Here is a 19,021-nt window from a genome sequence, read left to right on the forward strand (position 1 = left end):
TTGATTGAGGCACATGTCCTTTACAACATGTCACTTCCATGTCATTTTGATAACTTAACACATCAACTCATTTATATTCCTTGGCATGTAACTATCAATGAGGTGAAAAACCCTTGTGTTGCAAGTTCTTGAAAGATTAATCTGGACTTTTTAAAATATTTGCACAATTGCAAAAACTAATATTTTCCAGTTTTTCTCCTTGGGGAAAATAAAGGTTCATTTCATTAAATACATGATATGAATCATAGCTCTTCAGGAGATCAACCTTTAATAAATAATGAAAGGAAATATTTATGCACCATCAAAATTGATATGGGTCCATCTAAAAATACTAAGAACATTTACTCTTAAGTTTTGAAAGTTATTTGCTTTCTTAATAAAAAAATGTGCACAATGAATTCTATAAAATATTCTCCTTTGAATGAAGTTTTAACATTGATGTATATTTTGTATCATCTTGCAATTTCAATCAGTTTATTTTATTTTCTAATTCTTTTATTTTTAGTTTTTTTGCTTCATCCTCTCCCCACTTTTCTTTTGCCATTTTTCTTTTTCTATATTAACATATAAAATAAGGATTTTATTTGCAATATTGATAGCATTTAAAAATACATAAACATCTATACTCTAATTTCTTGAGGCATACTTGCATACAATTGAAATTATTATTTTGCACAACTTGCTAGCACTTAAAAATATCTATATGTGACAAACTTAATGTGTAAGTTTCTCCTTTGTGCATGATATTGTTTCTTCCTTTATGAGATTAATTTTATGCCTCATTTCCATAATCTTGAAACAAAAGTTGGACTATTTTCTTATGCTCTAGATGGTCTCCAAGAGGACATGTGCTTCAATATTGGTGATTGCAACTAAGAATATCTTTGTAGGGCCTTTCATATAATAGAGGGAAGAACGAAGTCACCTCTAAAAAATGTTGAAACCATTCAAATATGCATTTTCATTTCATGAATGAGAGAGAATTGCTACTATCCAACCCAATAGACATGGTTTAGCCAGCTAGAAATCCACAAGCTGAAGCTATTCAACTAAGTTTATAGACCAATTTCAAGATTACCATTACAGTATTATCCAACTCATAGCATCAAGTTCCTTAGTCAATAGTTATCTTTTCCATTTTCATTCAAAATTTATCTTAATTACAATTTTATTTGTAATATATTTTTTATCAACTCAAGAAATTCTATTAATTCAAGAGGATAGTACATCTGTGAGCACTTCATTTTGAACCTCCACCAACCTCATTCCTACTGGACTTGTTGGCCAAGTGGCATATAAAAAAAGACACATACAAAAATGTCAAAAAACTAGTTGTCCACACATAGATATCCCACAAAGACCAAAAGCACCCCAAAATCCATATGCATCCAATAGTCATCCTTCAACTTACATATTACCAACATCAAGGTCCATCGAACCATTTCCATGGTGCTGACATAATGCCTCATGTACATGGGCCTTTGTATGCTCCACAAGATCCTCCAAATGATTTATACTCACTTGCAGCCTCCTCTAACCATGACAAAGTGACTGGTCCCTCGGCTGGTCCACTTCCTCCATGAAGTCTAGGCGCTCCATGTGGTGAGTAGCCCCATGTCCTCGTGGGTTGTCACCCATCCTCACTCTACTGCATTTCCTTTTGATATTGACACGCTCTATCTAAACTTGCCTCACACTCCACAAGGATATGCCACCTATAGAAATGAGGGGTTTCTAGCCACCCACTTCAACTACCATGGTGACAACCACCACAAACCTTCTCCTTGTCAGCTTTAGGTCCGTTGGCCACCCTTCATAGCCACAAAACACAAAGTAGTAGGCACCTTCCTCCCAAGTGTGGCTTAATAACTAAGCCCAACATTCTCCTCACACCCCAAAGGTCCCAAATCTGGCCCCTGTTATCACTCTGTAATTTCCCTAGGATGAGGAGAGAAACCCAGAGGTAACCACAAAACCACTTTGGAAGCTGGGATCTAGCCCTTCCAGCTTCAGAGAGGGATCTCTCTATTTGATTTAAATTTTTGTTCAAGATATTAGGCTAGTTATGAAAGCTTGAGGTGGGATTTTTCAAAGATTTGGTTGAAATTTGTAGGGAAAGTCAATTGGGCATGGAGTCATGAGTCTTTAGGTGATCAAATACAAAAATGATATAGAAATAACAGGGTAGGATAGGAAAGCTTTTGGATCTTATAGAGTGTCTATGGAGTGAAGAGGATGAATATGATTCAGATTCAATTAAATATAGAGCATACTGAGATGAATTCTATATCTAACATCAGACAAAAAACATTGATATTGTTTACAAGCTAGAGCATAGTACAATTAAGAAAATTCGGCCCTTAATCTTCTTGAAACAATAAATATAGAAAACATATGGAAAACTGAGAGAATAAACAATTTCACAAGAGAAAGTACATCACCAATTGCTTGACATAGGAATCCTGGAACAAAACTCTCTGTATTCTTGTAAATTGATACCTTCCAGTATAATGCATAACTTACATCAATGTACAACCTTTCTTCATACAAGTTCCAACCCTTATTACATATTCAAAAATTGTTTAAATAATGCTTGACATAACAATTTTTCAAAATAATAGTTATGACTTAATTATAGAAACATAAATGAATTAAACATCTCTCAAATTAATGAATGCAAAGATGATCTAAGAGATTTTATATATCCTAGAATAGCTATAAGAAATCTGTTTTTAGTTTTGCAGGCAACAAAACGCTGGTGAATTTCTTCCTTGAAAGTAGAATAGGTCCCTTTGTGAATTAAGCATTTCTGCTTATCAAAATAGGTCCCTCTGAAACTGCTTCTTCTTTCTCATTTGTTTCCACTGGAAACTTTGAGCCTTAATAATAGGAAATTAGTTTTTGATGTTGATCCTCTTTCTCAAAAAATCTCAAACTGGTTTCTATGGTGTTAAAATCCTTCTGATGTTTTTATCGGGTCACCTATCGAAACAGTCAAAACCATAAAACATGGCGGAGTATAAAATCATGACTATGGAAAGGATTTTAAGTCATAAAACTAGCGAGAAGTAACCATAAGCTTATGTCATAGGTGCTTATCTCACAATTTTCCCTGATGCTTCCTTCTAAAATTTCTGGGATTTTCTGCCCTCCAGGATCCTTAGCTCACATTGTTAAGTTATCATTCCATGTGTCCAAGGGGTTGTGACTATAAGATCATTTTTCCAGGGCTAAGACCTTTAGCTAGGGATAGGGGGCCAATTCTTTGAAACATTGTTGCATTATAATGGTTCCCATGCGTAATACATGGGACCACAACATATATGTGCCTGGGCCCTTTTTAATAACGAAACTTTCAATCGGAGGTATTCTTTGTGTGCCACTTTATATTATGTGGGGTGTGAAACTCTTCAATGCACCTAACCCTTAAGGCTTGGGTGGAATTCAAGGTGAAATCCGTTTGATATATTAAACCATTTAGCTTGAAAGGGGGTCGATTCTTTATAATATTGTTCTCCATGGGACCATAGTATATGGGCTTGGGTCCTTGTGATGATATCTCTCAACTCTTTAAATCCTTTATAACCATGGGCTAGCCCCCACACTGGAGCTCCTCCCCCTATGATTTCTAATCGACGTTTCAACATGGTACGCAACATGCTCCCTCCAATCGTCGAATGTCGATCACCCTTTTTGCGTAGCACCTGGTCCTTTGCTATTCACATGACCACATTCCAGTCCTCTTATTGGAGCCCCCTTTCCCAACATTTTTGAATCAGAGGTTTCAATTTTGACACATAACACACATCTTCCGAATGCCAATCAATTATGTCATCAATTCCACATCACCGCCACATGTCATCCTATGAGTGGTGACACATGTCACCCTCTTTCGGCCTCCTCTGACCCTTGAAAATGTCAAATCTGCTTGCCACATGTCCACCGTATGACCACGTCAAGATGAAATTAGTCGTAGCATGGCATATCAGAACCAATGAGCATGCGACACACATCCCTTTGAGAGGAGAGAAGAAAGGCCCAACCTTCCCTATTTTCAGAGCAATTCCTTCATAAATTTGTTTTGGCCTTCCCCAACATTTTAACACTGAAGGATTTTTCCTCGCAATCCCGACGATTTCAAAATGTGATCGCCCTGCCATGCCTTGTAAAACATTGATTACCGACCTCGCTGACTGTCGACTGACCATAAACCTCTAAAACACGAGATGCTGGATATCGGGACTTCTGATCACCGATTTCCATGCACCTCCGAACTACAATATGCAGGTTATTGGGACTTCCGATCGTTGATTTCCATGCACCTCAGAACTATGGGATGCGGGATATTGGGACTTTTGATTTCTGATTTCCATGCACCTCCGATGGGATGCGGGATGTAGGATTTTTTAGACTTAGGCATTTTCACTTGTTTTATGCTTTTGAAGAGTAAACTTCAATTTGTTCTAACTTTTGCTCCAGAATTTAGTTTAAAGAACTGAATATACCGTTAGAAAGATTCTTATGAGCACTTCATCATGGAAACACCTGTAAGATGATTTTACAAAATCTTGACAAGCAAAAATCCTTCCCAACCATAGACTGATTTTGACCACATGACTTGAAGGATTGAATGGTTTCTTAGATAAGTAAATCTTTAGGACACCCAGTGACTTATAGGCTAAGTTTCACAAGAAGATTCCAAAAATAAATAACTGGACGTAGATTATAATTACCTATATTTATTTATAGAACCCTAAAATTGGCTCTAATGGGGGTGACACGCTTCCTATGAGGTGTTAAGAAAAAAAGTAGACTAGTAGCCTAACCAATGGGAAAATTATTTCATTATTAAGACTGAAACTAACTCTAAAAATAGAAAAATAAATCATAGCTATAGTAGCCACTCATTAGAAACTTAGGGCCTTCACTGTAGGCTTCAATTCCTTATGACAACCACGCACAATTGCACTATTCGAAATAGTAAAATGATATATACAGTGATGGTGTTTGTTACCAACTGACCTTAAATGAAATAGTGTTTGAGTAACCTACCATTAACAGGTCCTCCTGGTAGCGTTTCTCTAGTCAGATCTTCTAGCAAAAATGCATGAGTTCCACAAACAACAACAATCCTGTAAGGGCCTTTCCACAAAATGTCAAACTTCCCATGCTTCCCTTTCTCTTCATTCCTGGAATCCCACTTCAAAACAATGTCATCCAACTAAAAATCATCTGCCTTTACCCTTCTGTCATGAATTCTCTTGATTTTATCTTGGATCACCTGTGCATTGTTGTAAACTTCTTCCCTTGTCTGTTGCAAATATATTAATTGATTGATCCTTCTTTGGGCATCATTTGGTTATGCTTCCTCTTCCTGCAATAATTTAAGTACTGGAATTCCTAGGGAAATAGGAAAATTGCATCTATTCCATAAACCAATTGGAAAGGTGACATTCCAATCAACTTTTTTGTACTTATCCTATCAGCCCATAAAGAATTTATTAATTTCTTATGCCAGGATTTCTTGTTTTCTTGTAGTAATTTCTTTATGATGTTTACCAATGATTTATTAGAAGACTCTGCTAACCCATTTCCATGAGGATAATAGGCAGTAGAATGTCCTAACACTATGTGATACTTGTTACAAAAATCAATCATCCTTTTTTATTTAAAGGAAACAACATTATCTGTAATAATTTTATGGGGACAACCAAACCTGGAGAGAATATGACCTTCAAGGAATTGCATGATTACAAAATCTATAGCTTGTCTGGTTGGAATCGCTTCAATCCATTTGGTGAAGTAGTATATTGCTGTCAGGATCAACTTGTGTTGAGCTGATGAAATTGGATGAATTTCTCCAATGAAATCTAAACCCCAATGTTGGAAAGGCACCTCCACTGAGATAGGTTTCAAAGGTAGAGGTATGAGTTTTCTCTTACCTTCAAAAATCTGACATTGATGACAAGTTGAAACCTTTTTATGCATATATGCAAACAAGGTAGGCTAGTAAAAACCAGCTCTCAGGATTTTATTTGTTGTGGCTTTCCAGTAAAGATGACCTCCACAGTCACCTTGATGAAATTATTCCATGATTTTATCTGCTTCATCCTTCAATAAACAATTCATCAGAATAACTCAAGCATCCTTCCAATACAATGCTTGATCTAAAATGGAGCTTGTAAATTTTGTAAAACATACGTAATGTTTGCATACCAGGGAGAAGTAAGAAAATTCTTTGATACCTGTGGAGTCACCATATCTTCTTGTTCATCAAGAGCATCTATACATTTTATATCTAATGCATGAAAATTTGACACAACCATCAGTTTGGCTACTCCTTGACCTTTGATGAGCTTTGTAGGATTTATCTCAATGTCATATTCTAAAATAAATACCATCCATTTTCCTCTTTTCCCATCTGGGTCAGCCTAAGTGAGGATATATTTTACCACTACACTTGGAACAAAAGAAATTATGTGAGAATGTAGAATATGCATTATGAAGTCTTTCAAAGCCTTTTCTAAAGAAAAATCTTGCTTTTCCATGATATTATACTTCAAGGAGGCATCTATTAAAGATCTGTTGAATAATTCTATAGGTCTTTCATGTCCCTCCTTGTTTTTTTGTAACAACACTGTTGCAATAGTGTGTTCTAATGCAAAGGAGAAAATCATGAAATCTTTAGTAAAATCAAGCTAATCAAAATAGGAGCACATGTCAAAGCTGCTTTCACCCCACTGAAATATTTTTTAGCCTCATTATTCCATCTATCTCAATGTCCTCTTTCAACATGTTTGTGATTTCCCTTAAGATTTCAGCCAGGTTTGGGTTGAGTCTTCTCAAAAAATTTATCCTGCCAATAAAACACTGAACTTATTTTTTGTTCCTAGGGGGATCAATATTCATTATTGCTTCAACTCGATTGGGGTCTAATCTGATACCATCCTTTCAAATAATATGACCAAGTAGCTTACCTTCCTCCAATCCAAACAAACACTTTTTGGGGTTCAGGGAAATACCGAACTTCCTACACTTCTCAAAAGCCATCTTCAAGTGAAACAAGTGATCTTCATCTGACATAGAGAATATAGTGATATCATCTAGATAAATTTCAATAAACCTATCCTTCTCATCTACAAAAGAAATATCCATTGCTCTATGGAAAGTGGCTCCTACGTTCATAAGGCCAAAGGGCATCTTCACATACATAAAGGTTCCCCATGGTGTCGTGAAATCCGTTTTATGTTGGTCATCTGGATGTACTAGAATTTGATTATATCCTGAAAAGCCATCAAGTAAAGAAATTATGTTGGACCCAACTACCCTTTGTAAACATGATCCATCTTTGGTAAAGGGTAATTGTATTTGAGGGAAACTTTGTTTAGATTCCTGAAATCCACACACAATCAGATTTCCCCTATATTTTTCCTTACTGGCACCAAATTTGATAACCACTTCGAAAACCTCAAAGGCACAATGATTTTGGCATCAAAAAACTTTCTAACCTCCTTCTCTATCAAGGGTAATAGAACTGGATTCACCCTTCTTAATTTCTTCTTAAAAGGATTTTGATCCTCTTTGATGGGAATGGTATGTTGTATAATGTTGGTATCATATGCCTTTAGATCTTCATATCCCCAAGCAAACACATCAAAATATTCTTTCAGCAAATCAAGATACTTCTATTTTTCTTTAGGAAGTAAAGACTTGGAAAAATTTATAATATTTGGATTACTCTCAGTACCTATATTACAGTCTTCCACTTCGGCTCCTACAGGTTCTATCTTTGGATTTTTAGCTACATCATTAAAATCAAACAACTCTTCTAATGACACCAAACCCCTTGGCAACACATTGTCTTTCAATTTTAGGAATCCAAGCTCTTATGGATTTTCATCAGTCTCATTCAATACTAGTTCATTCATATCATTATATACATCATTATTTGTATCAATATTTACATCCTCAAGTTCTTCTTTTAACTCAAAAAAATTCTAACTGCTTATCACTACTGAAAACTTGCCAATATCTAACATTATCTGGGACAACTAGCCTATGCTTCACTTCAACCTCAAATTTTCTATTGGGATGAAAAGGAATATTACAAGTACTAGATGATGTAACCAATGCATAAGCTAAGATATTTTGGCCCCTAGGAATCAGAGATAACTGATACTCTGGGAAACACTGTCGAAAATCTCATACAACATTTCTCTAGGTGGTTAGTCTAGGGTGTTTAGTCATGTACTCAGCTTTCATTTGATTAATGATGAGTTCCAAATCACCATGTACAAAAATCCTTTTAGCTCCTGACCTCTTCAAAAGTTGCAGTCCTAAAATCATTGCTTCATACTCAACTATATTATTTGTGCATTGCAAATTGAGCTTGTAAGAATATCCCTTTGCTCTACCTGTTTGTGAGTTTGAAATGCAAGTGATTTCCCCTACTCCTTCCTTGCTCATTACCCATAAAAATCCATATTCCATAGGGCTTCACCCTCTTCATCTTCCTTCCCAACATCTAATTTCATCTCCTCTGTTTTGGTCAATTCAATTTTCAAGTCTGACACTTCCTCTTTTGCACATACTTCATTATATAGAATGAAGGAATACATATCTAAATGCACAAAATATAGGGGGTATTTATTTTGTTTGTCTTGGCTGCTTACCATATATTTCATTAATTTTTCCCTGTACAACCTTCTCTATTGACAAAATAGGAATAATTGCATATGTCATGTCCAACTGCAATGTACCCTGTAATTTTTCTCCCCATGATCTCGATAACAACATTCCATATTTGGGAGGTATGTCTACCACTACAATGTCCATTACCACACTCTTTGCTAGGATTTGGGCTAGAGTCACACATAAATCCTTGATGAGACCTAAGCATCTTACTTTGCTAGAATCAAAAGAATATAAATCTTTGTAGGGTCTTGTTATATCTAATCCTATCTTTTCCAGGATGACTCTAGGCATAAGATTGTGAGAAGCACCAGAATCAAGCATGGCATTGTGTAGAATATAGTCATGGATATTCAAACTGACATAGAAGGGGGGGACATTTCCATCCTAAGAATTCCCTTCAACTTTAGGTCCAAACAATAATTTAGGTTGATCATCAGTTAAGTTGAAAATGTTTGTCCCTTCTCCTATTTTTAGTGCCTTCAAGACTTGAGTTCTATACACATTCTTGTTTATCAGTTTTGTTAAAGGAATAGAAATTTTGACCTTAGCTAGTTCATTTTCAATATTGAAAGAAGATGGAGATTTAGCTACCTCTTTAGCACTTACATCCTGTTTTTGAGGAGTCTTTTTTTAAGAATCATCCTTTGGCTAGGGAAAGGTGCATCACTCTCACTCTTCTTGGGAGGGTTTGCTGCAGTCTTCTTTCTCCTAAAATTATACTGTTTGTGTACCACCATGATAACATTTTGGTATCCCTTTTTATAAATCATCAGTTTTTGTAGGGATGACTTCTTCTTGTGATAAAAAAAATAGATTTTGTTCTTCCTTAGTTAAGAAAATATTATATGTTTCCCATTCCCCAAAAATATTTATGTGATTTTCTTCAAGGTCCTCAGTTATCTCAGCTTCTTCATCTGCATAATTCTCCAGGAATGGAGGTCTAATTTGTTGTTGATCAACTGGGCCTCTTTGCTCTTTCTATTTAATTTTGGGTGGATTTCTCCTAAAATTAGGATTTCTGATTTGAGGACCCCCTTGAGTTTCTATAGGTGGAGGCCTGTTAGCTAAAATTATCCTTTCCATCATTCTTTCCATGGTTTTAACTAAGATGTCTAACTTTGCATCTGATGAAGAAGAAGAATATTCTTCTTTGAGCATGACTCTTCTCTCATCCTTTAACCTTGCTCTCTTATCCAACAAATTTTCTTCCACACTAACTACATTCCTTTGCATTTCCTCTAAGGTAGCAAGATTTCTCACCCTTAGTTGATAAGACATATCTGCATGAAAACCATATGGAAATTTCATCAAAGCTAGCCCCGATGGAGTTTGTATTGCTATTGGAATAGAATTGTAAACATTATTGAATCTAGTGCAATAATCTTGAACTGTTTTACTAGGAGCTCTCTTTATACTCTCATATTCGGCCAAGATTTCAAGAGGATTCTTCTTTACTTCCCACCTTGTGAGAAAACTTCAATGAAATTGTGGGAGATATGCAATACTAGATGTTGGCAATGCCCTGAACCATTTCTTAACTTCAACTATCAAACTTTGTGCAAAGAACCTAATTTTCACATCATCTTCGTCAAAATATTGTAAATATGAATATTCATTCATCCTCTCTATGTGTTGTTATGTTGTAATTAGACCAACGTTATCAAATTGAGGTATACGACTCTAATAATCCTGTGGCATGGCATGGAGATGTCCTGGTAAAACAAGAGGGGAATAATGAGCTGCCATGACTGGTAAATGGGAAGAATATGAAACTGCAGTTGATGTGGATGTTAGAGGTGGTAAAGAAAATGAAACTATGACTTGATGAGTTGGTATAGAAGGAATATGGATGGTAGATGAAATAGGAATGTGGTGGAAGAAGAGACTACAGAAGAGGTCAAAGGTGAAGTAGAAGATAAAACAATACAAGGCTGATTCTCTAAATCTTCTTCAACAACTTTGTTTAGTTTAGTCACTAGTCCTTCAAGCTTTTCAAACTATTGTAGAAGGTCTCTATCAGATTTTGAAAGAACAAGCTTTTGTACTGAGATGAAAGGTCTCAATTTAGACTGGTTAATAACTATTTCAGGGACAAAGCTTTCTGATTTGGTTTCTGAAAAGGTTCTACTCAAAATGTAGGTCAAACTCAATATCTTCAGCTGTTATCAAGTTTTCTGGAAGGGAATTAACACTTGGTAGAGGACTATTGCTAGCTTGGATTTCTGTGAAACTCTTCTTTTTAATCAGTTTCTTAGGGTTATCTATAGTTTTGGGTGGGTTAAGATCTAGATGAGATCTAGAGTGAATTCTCTTTGGAGCTAGATCTTTGAAAAGGTGATAAACAACAAAAAATATATACAAATTTTAGGCGGAAATTCAGCCTACACTGTTTCTATTTCTCTGTCACCCACAAGAAATATTTTTCAAGCTTTGAAATTGATATTACCAGGGAAATATTTTGTTTCTTAAGGTTGTTCCTAGTATGGTCACCACAATGTTATCACTCTATAATTTCCCTAAGCTGAGGAGAGAAACCCAGAGGTAACCACAAAACCACTTTGGAAGTTGGGATCTATCCCTTCCAGCTTCATATAGGTATCTATCTATTTGATTTAAATTTTTGTTCAAGATATTATGTTAGTTATGAAAGCTTGAGGTGGGATTTTAAAAATATTTGGTTGAAATTTGTAGGGAAAGTCCATTGGGCATGGAGTCATGAGTATTTGGGTGATCAAATACAAAAATGAAAAAACAACTATAACAGGGTAGGATATGCAAGCTTTTGGATCTTATAGAGTGAATAGGATGAATATGATTCATATTCAATTAAATATAGAGCATACAGAGATGAATTATATATCTAACGTTAGACAAAAAACATTGATATTTTTTACAAGCCAGAGAAGAGTACAATTAAGAAAATTCAGCCCTTAATATTCTTGAAAGAATACAGATAGAAAACATATGGAAAACTGAGAGAATAAACAATTTCATAAGAGAAAGTACGTCACTAATTGCTTGATAGGGGAATCCTAGAACAGAGCTCTTTGTATTACTGTAAATTGATCCCTTTCATTACAATGCACATCTTACAACAATGTAGAAACTTTCTTCATACAAGTTCCAACCCTTATTACATATTCAAAAATTGTTTAAATAATGCTTGACATAACAATTTTACAAAATAATAGTTATGAATTAATTATAGAAACATAAATGAATTAAACATATCTCAAATTCATGAATGTAAATATGATCTAAGAGATTTTGTATGTGATAGAGTAGCTATAAGAAATCTGCTTTTATTCAGGCAAAAAAATACTGGTGAGCTGCTTCCTTGAAAGTAGAACAACTCCCTCTACAAATTAAGCATTTTTTCTTATCAAAACACATCCCTCTACATTTGCTTCTTCTCTCTCATTCGTTTCCACTGAAAAATTTGAGCCTCAACAATAGGAAATTTGTTTTTCAATACTAATCCTCTTTCTCGAAAAACCTCGAACTGGTTGCCATGGTGTTAAAATCATTCTTATGCCTTATCGGGTCACCTATCGGAATAGTCAAAACCATAAAACATGGCGGAGTATAAAATCATGACTATGGAAAGGATTTTAAGTCATAAAACTAGCGACCAGTAACCATAGGCTTATGTCGTAGATGCTTATCATGTAATTTTCCCTTATGCTTCCTTTTAAAATTTCCTGGATTTTCCGCCCTCCAGGATCCTTAGCTCACAGTGTTAAGTTATCATTCCATGTGTCCAAAGGGTTGTGACTATAAGCTCAGTTTTCCAGTGATAAGCCCTTTAGCTAGGGACGGGGTGCCAATTCTTTGAAATATTGTCGCATTATAATGGTTCCCATGTCTAATACATGGGACAACAACATATATGTGCCTGGGCCCTTTTTAATAGTGAAACTTTTAATCAAAGGTTTTCTTTGTGTGCCACTTTATATTATGCGGTGTGTGAAACTCTGTGATGCGCCTAGCCCTCAGGGCTTAGATGGAAACTCAGGGTGAAAGCCTTTCGATATATTAAACCCTTTAGCTTGAAAGGGGGCCTATTATTTATAATATTGCGCTATATGGGACCATAGTATACAGGCTTGAGTTCTGATGCCGATAGTTCCTAACTCTTTGAATTCTTTATAAACATGGGATAGCCCCCACAACAGAACTCCTCTCCCAACAATTTCTAATTGGTGGTTTCAACTTGGTACGCAATACTCCTCCTTAAATCGCCCAACACCGATCACCCTTTCTGCTTAGCGCTCGGTCCTATTCTCTTCACGTGACTGCAGCCCAACCCTCTTATCAGAGCCCCCTTTCCCGACACTTTAAAAATCAGAGGTTTCATTTTTGACACACAACACATATCCGTCGAACGTTGATTGCTGATCCATGATGTCATCAATGCCACATCACTACCACGTCACTGCCATGTGTCATCCTGTGAGTGGTGACACGTGTCGCCCTTTTTCAGCCTCCTCTAACCCTTGAAAACATTGAATCTTCTTGCCACGTGTCCACCATATTCCCACTTCAGCCATCGCATGGCATATCAGAACCAATGAGTGTGCGACATGCATCCCTTTGTGAGGAGAGAGAAAAGGCCTGACCTGCCCTATTTTTGGAGAAATTCCTTCATAAGTTTGTTTTGGCCTTCCCCGACATTTTTACATTGAAGGATTTTTCCTTGCAATTCCAATGATTTTGAAATGTGATTGCCCTTCCATGCCTTGTAAAATGCTGATTGCTGACCCTGTCGACTATTGACTGACCATAAACCTCCGAACTACAGGATTCGGGGTATTTGGACTTCTGATCACCGATTTCCATGTACCTATGAATTGCAGGATGCAGGGTATTGGGACTTCTGATCACTGATTTCCATGCATCTCTGAACTACAGGATGCAGGATTTTCAACCCCTAAGCATTTTCACTTGTTTTTATGCTTTTGAATAGTAAACTTAAATCTATTCTAACTTTTTCTCTAGAAGTTAGTTTAAAGAACTAAATATATCGTTAGAAATATGCTTCTAAGCACTTCATCATGGAAACACCTTCTATATGATTTTACATAAGCTTAACAAGAAAAAATCCTTCCCAAACTTAGACTAATTTTGACTACAGGACTTGAGGACTAAATGGTTTCTTAGAAAAGTAATTATTTAGGCTGTGACACCTAGTGACTCATATGCTAAGTTTCATAAGAAGATTCCCAAAATAAATAACTAGACACAGATTATAATTACCTATATTTATAGGACCCTAACAACCCTAGTCCTAAATTATACACCTAGAAAGAAAGCTCTCACATGGTCGTGACAACCAGCCTTAGAGTTTGCCCTCACTGGCCTCACATTGTACCCAACAGAAAACTGACCAAACTAATACCGAGAACAAAAATAAGTGAAATTGATCGTCAAAACGTAAACACAAAGAGGATTTGGAACCCTCACTGCCAGAGCTTATTCCTCTGCAACTACATCATCTAGGTCAATCGATCACCTTTGAGGCCACATAATACAAAGTAGCAGGAACCTTCCTCCCGATTGTAGCTCAATAACCGAGCCCAACATTCTCCCTGCACCCTAAGGGCTCCAAATGTGGCCCCAGTCCTAAATTCTACACCAACCAAACCAATACCCATTACACAAACAAGAAAGATTAATAGTCAATCCTTGAACTCGAAGAGGATGTGGAACTCTCATGGTGAGAGTTGGTTCCTCTGCACCTACATCATGCCATAATTCATCCCTGTGCCTGCCAAGCTCGCAAGTGCCAGGGTCCCAGACTATTTGCAGAAACCAACCACCCTTATCATGATAATCAACTGAAAATGATGCAGACAAGAAGACAGGGTATGACTGAATCAGGCAGCCAACCTGCAAACCGTAAACCAAATTACATACCAATAGAGCTTTGCCAATACCAAAAGTTTGTCTGCTACCAAATGCCAGAATCCAAGCGAACAAAATAGCCCTTACTCCTTTGTGAAGTTTCGCAAGCCCTGCGTCCTGAGTAGCTTCCCTGAGATGCCTCATTTTTTTCCAAATGTGTGGGGGTTAAATGTGTCGTGGTTGTCTTCACTATCCTCACTTATCTCCCTCATCGAGGAAAATCTTTTGTAATATTAATATGCTAGTTTTTCATTTATAAGTTTACCAAATATCTGTTAATATAAAGCTTAATTTACATTAATAACATATATGTTATTATAATTTATATTTTAAAAAATATAATCATAATATAATACACTACTTCCTAATATATATATATATACTTTTTTCAATTAAAAAAGTTATATAATTACAAGGCAATGCCTATATATATATTTATATTTCAAGAAATATAATTGCAATACAATGCCTCCTTTGAAAACTACATGGATTTCAAATATGTTATATATACTTGAATGCCATGACATGTTTACATATTTAGAAAATTGTTTTTAGGATCCATCATATGAATGAATTTGTTGCCAAGGCATTTCGAACCAACCAATTTGGTTCATCACAAGGTTGAAAAAATGTTTCCTTCAAGCCATATTCTATTTATCTAAAAAATTATACTTTCTTTTCATATGTAAAATTATGTAAGTGTAAATAACTATAAATATAAATATAAATATAAATATAAATATAAACATTCTTTTAAAAATGTTGTTTATCTATATATATATATATATATATAGATATATATATAAAAGTTAGAAACAAGTGATTATTATAATTCTTTATATAAATTTTATCTTATAATTTATATTTTAATGTTTAAATTTTATATGGTTTAGAAATTATATTTATTTTATAAAAATAGATTGGAGTATTTTATTGCAAAATAAGTAAAGTAGAATAATTTAAATGATCATAATTAATAGTTTTTTTCCTAAACATAAAATTAATAAATTATCAAAACTATTTAATACAATATATATAATTTTATTTGAAAGACATGATAAAAAGTAAAACAAAATATGAAAGACAAAAAATTGAAATTGAAATTAAATATAAATATAAATATAAAGTAGACATTCATAATATTAATACTAGATTCTTTTTTCCAATGTTGCCTTCACCATGACATCTGGGCTTGGATTTCACTTTACTTTCTTTATCAAAATCCACTTCATCTTTTGAACCAATGGTCCTGGAAAGGTATTGGCTTTTCAAAAGGTCTTGACTTCTACCCACTATTTCTTGGCTCCTTCCAAGGTCTTGGTTGGACATATCATGATAGAAAATATCTTTTGTGGGCTCATCAATGTTTATAGAAATGTTATCAGTCTTCCTGTTAATTCTTCCTTCACCATGATATATTTGCTTGGATTTCATTTTACTTTCATCATCAAAAGCCAATTCATCTTTTGACCCACGAACCCTGGCAACATCCTGGTTTTTCAAAAGGTCTTTACTTCTACCCATTATCTCTTGGCTCCTTCTAAGGTCTTGGTTGATCATATCATGATACATATGCATATCATCGCTCTTGAGTCTTGCAAGCCCCAAGTCTACAATACGAGCATTGTAATTTATATCTAAAAATACATTGTTGGGATTTATATCTTTGTGGATAATGGGTTAATCACATTCAAGGTGCAGAAAGGCTAGAGCCTGAGAAACATCAAGGATAATGTTGAATCTCTTTTCCCAATCCAAATTACAAGGCAAAGATATATCATCCTCATCAAACAAGTCCTGTTGCAGGCTCCTGTTCTGTATATGCTAATAAATGAGAAGCCTTATGTTACCTTTTGAACAGTAACCCAAATGGATGACAATGAAAGGACAACATAACCCACCAATAATATCCAACTCGTTCTGAAACTCTTGATCAATTTGCAAGGATGAGACATTGAGTCTCTTGATCACCTAGAACCATTTTCTTTCCTAAAATAAGCCATGGAAATGTAAGTGATATTTCTTTAAGTTCTTAACAAAAGATCACAGTATCATAGGTTGTTAGAATTCATCCAGCGATCTGAACTTCAATGGAGCACATTTTACGTGTTGCATGTTGAATTAGGAAATTTTTCACCACTTTGGCATACTCCCTTCCAATGTGAAGGGATAGGAGACATCAGATGGTTGTTGAAGCTTGGGGATTCAGGCCATATACCTATTCATTAATATGTAAATGTTGAGACTTCTTAATAGGACTCTGCCATTAATTACTTCTACTTTTGAGCACTACTGTGTCAGTCCAAATAATCGTCAGTTCATAAAATACGATATCTAGAAATCAAAACCATATAAACATTAATTCAAATGTATATTTCTAGCTACATTGTTATTCTAATTCCATGGAATATGTTCCCTACTATTTCTCCACCTAAAACCAGAATATCCGATAATGGGCCTAATTTGTTGTTATAATGTCTCATAGAGAACCAATCTGGGTGGTATATTAATTTAATTAATTCAGTATTATTTTTATTTTAATTGAGTCGAGTTTGGGGAAGGAGAACAAGAGTAATTTAGTCTCATTTAATATTACCCGAACCCAACTTGGAGGTTAAATGACACGAATCCGACTTGTTTTAACCTCTGACCTCCATGAAATTGATTCTCCCGACCTCCATTAATTTTATCTCACAAATGGCCATCTTTTTATATATTAATTTAATCCTCTTGTGGGGCGTATGCCATCTCACCTCCACCATTGGACCCATGAAGTTTATGTCACAAATGGCCATCTTTTTATATATTAATTTAATCCTCTTGTGGGGCCTGCACCATCTCACCTCCACCATTAGACTCATGAAGTTTGCCTTAGGTCTTGACTTTTATTCTCCCGACCTCCATTAATTTAATTAATCTCACGAATGGTGATGTGACTTTAATTCTCCCGACCTCCATTATTTTTTCTCACAAATGACCATCATTTTATATATTAATTTAATCCTCTTGTGGGGCATACGCCATCTCACCTCCCCCATTGGACTCATGAAGTTTGCCTTAAGTCTTTATCTCACAAATGTCCATCTTTTTATATATTAATTTAATCCTCTTGTGGCCATCTCACCTCCCCATTGGACTCATGAAGTTTATCTCACAAATGACCATCTTTTTATATATTAATTTAATCCTCTTGTGGGGCCTATGCCATATCACCTCCACCATTGGACTCATGAAGTTTGCCTTAGGTCTTGAATTTTATTCTCCCGGCCTCTATTAATTTAATTAATATTATGAATGGTCATGTGACTTTAATTGTCCTGACCTCCATTAATTTAATCTCATGAATGGCCATCTTTTTATATATTAATGTAATCCTCTTGTGGGGCCACGCTATCTCACCTCCAATATCTTTTTATATATTAATTTAATCTCATGAATGGACATATTTTTACATATTAATTTAATCTCATGAATGAACATCTTTTATATATTAATTTAGTCCTCTTGTGGGGCCACACTACCTCACCTTCACCATTGGGCTCATGAAGTTTGGCTTAAGTCTTGACTTTAATTTCTTTCAAAAAAATTATTCACAACTTTATCCATATCACATTTCTCACATATTATCCACACCGTTCTCCATACCTACCATGTCACACAAATAATTGTGAATCCATTAGAGAATATAAACACCAACATTCAAATTCATCCCATGCATGTGGGATATTCTTTTTTTAACTTAAAAATTCGACAATTTTCACAAAATGTTCTACAAATTTGCCCGCACATTGCAATAAGACTCCAACTTTCGGAGAAAATATCTCAAGCTACAGGGCATGCAATCAAGCCCAGGATACCTCCTTGGAAAGAGTAATTGGAGGAAAAAAATCTTGAATCATTTATTTCAACAAATATGCGTTCTAAACTGCCCAAAAATTCAGTAGAAAAAATGTTGTGTTTTTTAATTAAATTTAAAATTTTGGGTTATTTCTTATGAATAAAATTGGATGCTAAAACTTTCTAGTGCTCTGATCTCATCAATTCATTATCCATATATCAGAATTGCAACAACACAACATGATTTGGCTTAGATTTGGGGATTTGTTGCTAATTTACAAGAATCGAGTTTTCTTTTAATAATTAATTTTGATTGTTTTGGATTGAGATTTTTTCTTTAAGTTTTCATATATTTTTAATAATAGATTTTGTAAATCTTTTATGTAGAATTTTTAGAATATTGTTATCAATTGGAGCTCAAGGATTTATGGATTGGAATTGTAGATGGGAAAGAGGATTATTCAAATCTCAAGAAATCAAAAAAGAATTTTTCCTGAAGCTGTCAAGAAACAAACTTTTATTTTATTTTATTTTATTTTTAAATTGAACTCTCTGATTATAAATAGAGGGGTTGTGGAAGAGAATG

The sequence above is a fragment of the Pinus tabuliformis genome, chromosome 8, assembly GCF_031772625.1.
Source record: "Pinus tabuliformis cultivar Carrire ecotype Pingquan chromosome 8, CPIR1, whole genome shotgun sequence".
Classification (NCBI taxonomy): Eukaryota; Viridiplantae; Streptophyta; class Pinopsida; order Pinales; family Pinaceae; genus Pinus; species Pinus tabuliformis.